The following is a 5,970-nucleotide window of genomic DNA, read 5'->3' as shown; positions in this document are numbered from 1 at the left end:
AAACTAAATGAGGTTATAAAGAGAAAATAAAATGAGGTATAAGAGAGAGGGTGGGTGGTGCAGATCCTGGTCCCACTTTGACTCTTTTGCTGTTCTTCCTAATATTAAAATCTCTGCATTGTTTCTAAACTTGTGTTTCAATTCCCACTCAGCCTGCGAACTAGCTTTATCCTATCTCACCAAAACTGAAGTATTCCAATTATGTTTATTTGTGTCATTATAACCTTTTGAGTTAATTCTGACAATTCTTTTTATGACTGAAAATATAACAAGTAAAAGAGAGAAGAAATAAACAAATCCATGAAAGGGGATAGTACACTCAAATTAGTATCATTCGGTAAAAGTTTATAGAAGATATAAACAAAGTAAGTGGATTTAAAAAAAGACCTGAAACAACAGAGTGCAATATCTTTTGCCTGTACTTGAAAATACCTTAAAGACAAAAGATCTTGCAATCCGGATTTTTATTCTATTTCTCGTGGCTATATACTGTTTATAATGCACACACACACACACACACACACACACACACACACACACACACACACACACACACACACACATATATATATATATATAGTATATATATATATATATATATATATATTTTGCTTAAAAATCACAGTAGATGCACGTGACTTCATAAATAAGCGAATACCACGGGAAATCATTTCCCGTGGTATTCGCTTATTATATTATATATATATATATATATATATATATATATATATTATATATATATATATATATATATATATGCAAGAGCTAACCATTATGTTTTCTCTCTAATAAGAGTCTTGTAGTCTTTATCACTGCAGCATAGAAGAAGAGCGGATGTTTATTGTTGCAGTGTAATTTAAATGTCCGATCCGTCCTAGTTACTTTGCGTTTTGATGTTTATTTACCAAGTTCAGTTGTTGAAGAGGTATGTTTCGGTGATAAAATTGATGAATTGGTTCTATTTATTCTATACACTAGTCTGTAAGTTTTATGGCTTCGAGGTTACGGCATAACTAGGTAAGTAGTACTAGGGCTAGGTACTAGCCTGTTCCTTGTCATGTTTGGAATTTAAATTTATTCTTCTGCCAAATCAGAAATGTCTTTTATTATGCCTTTATTCTTTTGATAGGGAATTGGTGATGACATTTTTATGACGTAGACTATTATAATTTACCCTATCTACCTATGGGTAGGTTAGACGTCTGACTATCTAGGTAGGTAGCTTAGCGCTTAGCCTATCTTGGCCCACTGCTACACGTAGGCTACAGTTTTTTTGTAAAACTGAAGACCACTACCGCGCCATTTTGATCAGGTCACTACTTGTTTACATGTAAAATGGGCCCATTGTTTATAGTACCATTACCCAGGTGTTGAATGTAAAAACATAGGGTAAAATACAGAATGGCCAGCCTCTTCCGTAGCGCAACCACCTTCCTGAAAAAGTACTTTAACACATCCTGCAACCCAGGATAGACATTAGTCAAGAGCCTGCGTCCGTCGAAGTAACACCTTGAGACCTCTACTTTCCTTTTGAAGTACTACTACCTAAGTTTTTTTCTCCCAAGTCAGAAATAAAGGCCATAGGTACTAATTTCTGAATTTTGGGAAGGTGGTCGCACTATGGTAGAGGCCGGCCATTCGGTATTTTACCCTAGGCAGTGTTAGGCAATGAAATGTAGTAGGCTAGGTAAATATGAAAAATAAACAGAAGACTTCTTAAACATACGCAAAATCATAGCTACTAGGCTAAATGAGAGGCGGTCACTATTTAGTAGGTCACTGGTAGGAACGAAGCCGTGGTAGTACTAGGTAGTCTTCAAATTTTTTTCATAGGACAAATTGTCAAATCCATAATTTGTTCCGACACGGCATACAAACCTTCGGTCCTTTTACAATATGAAGATACTAGCGGCAGCTGGATAGGTCGTAAGCTTTCGAACAAGGGGTTCGGTAGTTAACTGCTTGTCCGACAGGCGCGCGCGCGCGACTGGGAGGTAAACACACCACTTTTGCTTTCGGCCTCACAGTGGATGGACGTGTGTGTTCGCTCTCTGCCCGCTGCTCGTCGTTTGCTTTCTTGTTTGTTTTGTAATTGTGTATAAAGATTGTAAGTACAGTATTCTCTCTTTTCATATTAATTACGCTGAATTCATTAATGATGGAATCTCCGCGCCTCGCTACCCCAAGGAGGACTTTGCCCGGGTACCGAAGGGCGCAAATGTGGGAAATTCAGATCTTTCCCCGAGATAGACCCTCATGTTTTGTGTGCTCGGTGCCGGGGGCGCGCGAATGCACCCGGGCCGAGCCCTGTGATGTTTGTATGAACTGGTCGGAGGCGCAGTGGACATTGTATGAGGGCAGGAAGAAGCGAAGGCCTGCAAAGGAGTCCGTCGGAAAGCTCTCCCCCCGCGACTCCTTTGGTGACGGACACTTCGTCTTCTTTCCTGCCGCCCGCTCAACTTCCACGTCTCGCGCCTTCCCCAGCCCCTTCGGGGGGGTCGGTGTCTAGGTCCTTCTCCTCTCCCGATGTGTCGAGTGTGGAGGAGGGCGCTAGATACCCCGACGTAGAGTTGTACTCTGGGTCCTCTATCCGCTCGTCTTCCGCGCGACCGCGGGTAGAGGATCCTAACCTAATCAACCCGACTTTTGCTCCTCAGGTGCGGTTTGCCGTGAAGGATGACCTCCTGGACAGGTGTGGGCGTCGTTGGGACTGCAGGGCGTGCCGAGTGTCCAGGGGGCTGCTCTATCATCTCGCTGGCTCCGTGGCGGTTACGCACGCTACGGTCACAACCACCACCACGACCCTGACAACACCTGGCTACGCGTCACCTCCTCCCCTGGTGTACACCCAGCACCCGGCCTGGGTCCTCTGTGACACCCACAACATCGGTGCAAGGGGCCAGTCCGCCGTAACTTCGGGGGAGTGGTTGATGGCCGCCACCTGGGTTTGCCGTGTTGCCCGACGACCGGACTTCATTGTGTCCGAAAGAGCTCGCCCCTGGACCTCCCACCGGTGCCGATGATGTCTGTGCCGCTGTTAGACCATCTGTACCGTCCACACAGCTTGCCGTACCTGCCGTGACCACCGCTGCTGTTCCTGTTCCTGCTCCTGCCGTCTCGACTGCCGTTCCTGTGATGCTCGCACCTGCTGATGTTGTCCCTGTTCCTGGCGCCGCTGCTCCCGATGCTGGTCTGTTCGGACAGGTACGTCCGGGCCCTGTTGCTTCGGCAACAGCAGCCCCGGCTCCGTCCTGGATGACAGATCTGACGTCGGTCCTGAGGAGGTTGACGAAGAAGAAGAAGAAGAGGAGGAAGGTGTCGTCGTCGTCTTCATCGTCTTCTTCGTCGTCGTCGTCGTCTGCCGCCTCTTCCCCTTCTTCTTTCTAAGGCTCCCCCCGCCTAAGAAGAAGAAGGTCGCCTCCCCCCCCCCTAAGAAGTCTCCTTCGGGCGCTTCTAAGGGCCCGTCTCGCTCTGGTGAGACGGGGGGTTCTTCCGCTGGTCGCCCTGCTCCTTCGGGAGCAGGACCACGTCTCTTCTCCCGCAAGGAAGAATACTACGGGGGCCAGAGGGGTTGCCGGCTAACACCGGCACTTCCTCACCTGCTGTTAGTGGTTCGGCCACGGCAGCAGGATCCGTCTCGGCCGCCTCGTCTCGCGAGAGGTACCGAGTGTACGGTCGCCTACCAGCGACCGTGCAGCCAGGAACCAGACCTCTGAGTCCGCTCAGCGTCAGGTTCACGGCACGGAGCGGAAGACTGGTGACAGCCGCTCACGCGACTCTCACCAGACCAGCTCTCGCTCTCACGGCGAGCGGCTGGCTACCCGGTCGGACGTGACGGTCCACGACCGGCCACGGGCTGAGGCTGGGAAAGAGGTCCCCCCGTTCGCCAGGCACCAGCCACGGCTGGTACCAGCGAACTGACGCACCGCGTGAGGATATGCACCGGTCTCACCGTGACAGTGGAGCTCGCCGGTCGCCTGACCCGTCGCTCTCACAGAGAGCGATCGGTACGGCGACCAGCACCAGCTCTCGACACACGAGACGGGGGCCGCTGTTCTCGGTCCAGCCGTTCTCCACAGCGAGACGGCTCGACTATGGTCTGCAGCTCGATCCCGCCCACCGCGGGCGGTTGGCGATCGCCTGCAGTCCTCCAAGCCCGCTGGTTCTGCCAGTGAGCGAGGAGAGAGCGTCAGGTCTGCCTCTCCCATACCTTCAAACCTCCTCGGGTTACACCGGGACGGGCGAGGTATTGAGGAGTGATCGTGAGGGGTGCGCCCCTCAGGATCCCGCCACGTCGTCGTAACGTACCAGGCTCGGTTCTTTGGACCAGCCAGGTCGTACGCACAGGTGTTGGAGGAGACCCAGAGGGGGCTGTCGCTGCTCCTCTCCTTGAGGGAGGTCTCGGGAGGTACTCCTGTTCGAGGGACTGGACGGTCCCGACTCCACAGGATGCTATCACACCCGAGATTCCAGAGGAACTTTGCCGAGGTTATTGCGCTGATTTCGTCCAGCACAACGACCTCGGGGAAGGATCGCCGCTCCCACCATCCGAGCCCACGTCCCGGCTCGAGTCGTTCTGGGGCCCGAAGAGGGAACCCAGGACCGACGGTGGGTTTGCCGCGTTCCGAGCTTGCGGACTCAGTGCTAGACCAGGTTGAATCGCTTGTCTCCGGACAAGACGGTTCGCTCAAGTCTGGCAGTCGAGCAAGCTGCTTCCACCTCCTCTGCTACGACAGCGGCGGTTTTACGTGCCATCTGAAGACCCGATGCCGCCCAAACAGGTGAACCCGGAGGTTTAGCTAGGCTGACTCCGGGTGTCTCTGCAACAGCTCCTGTCCGAGAACCTGTGGTTCTCGCAGCAAGAGCACTCGGCCTGGAATCTACCGCCATGGCAGCTTTCCAGGCCGTCTCCTGGCTAGATCTGTGGTCCCTCACAGTATCTAAGTCGCAGCCAACTCCGGGGGAATTTCTCCCGAAGAGGACTCGCCTTCAGGAGACTTTGCCAGTCTGGGGAAGAGCCATCTCCTTCCTTGCCCACCAGACGGTGAACCTGTGGGCCAACCTGGTTCTCCGACGAAGGGACGCTGTCCTTACTCGGGTTTGTCCAGGGCGGCCGGGCGTGAGGCGGCGTTGGGGCTTCGAAACGGACTCTACGGAGTTTCCACGTCTCTCTTCCCAGGAGAGATGGTGGACGCTGCGGTGGACAGACGGCGCCACTGAAGACAGTGACCGTCTGGTTCACCAGGCAGTCTCGAAGGCTTCTGGGCAGCCTCGGGACTGCGGCCAAGTCTAAGAGCTCGGCTAGCGCTTCCTCGGCTGCTAAGACGGTTGCTGCGTCGAAGCCCCGAGGAATGACTCTGTCTTCTTCAACTTCTGGCAAGGGGGGCCGTAACCAGCCCTCCTCCCAGCCCTCCTCATCCCGTGGAGGCTCTGGGAAGAAGTCGAAGAAAGGGGGGAAACGCTAGGGACGGCGTTCCCCCTCACCTGCTGCCGGCCCAAGTGGGGGGGGGTGCCTGGCCAGCCATTGGGCAACTTGGCAGCGCTACGGCGCCGAGACCTGGATTGTAGATGTCCTTCGGGAGGGATATCTATTACCCTTCGAATCTCGGCCACCCCTCACCTCTAAACCAACCCGGTCCAACAGCAGTCGTACGTCCCCGGGTCACCGAAGGACGTAGCACTCAGACAGGAGATCAAGACCATGCTGAGCAAGAGAGCTGTAGAGATCGTCACGGATCAGTCACCGGGCTTTTACAGTCGACTCTTCCTGGTGGAAAAGTCTACGGGGAGGCCTGGCGCCCGGTGATAGATCTCTCTCCCCTGAACCGGTTTGTTCGCCAGACCCGGTTCAACGATGGAGACGGCACGCTCAGTGCTCGACTCCATCAGGGAGAACGATTTCATGCTTTCAGTGGACTTGAAGGATGCGTATTTCCAAATACCCATTCATCAGTCCTCCAGAAAGTACCT

At 52.6% G+C, this 5,970-nt stretch overlaps 1 protein-coding gene across 1 annotated transcript in view; it reads left to right on the top strand.

Annotated features, from left to right (window-relative positions):
* Positions 1-824: 824 nt before the first annotated feature.
* Positions 825-5,970, top strand: part of LOC135199276 (uncharacterized) — a gene marked incomplete in the record, with an annotated part of 93,547 nt that continues 88,401 nt past the window's right edge. Inside the window, 1 exon segment of the mRNA XM_064227173.1 lies at positions 825-925.

The sequence above is a fragment of the Macrobrachium nipponense genome, chromosome 23 (assembly GCF_015104395.2).
Source record: "Macrobrachium nipponense isolate FS-2020 chromosome 23, ASM1510439v2, whole genome shotgun sequence".
NCBI classification, from domain to species: domain Eukaryota; kingdom Metazoa; phylum Arthropoda; class Malacostraca; order Decapoda; family Palaemonidae; genus Macrobrachium; species Macrobrachium nipponense.
The sequence above is the reverse complement of the archived record's forward strand: the minus strand, read 5'-3'. Positions and strand labels throughout refer to the sequence as shown.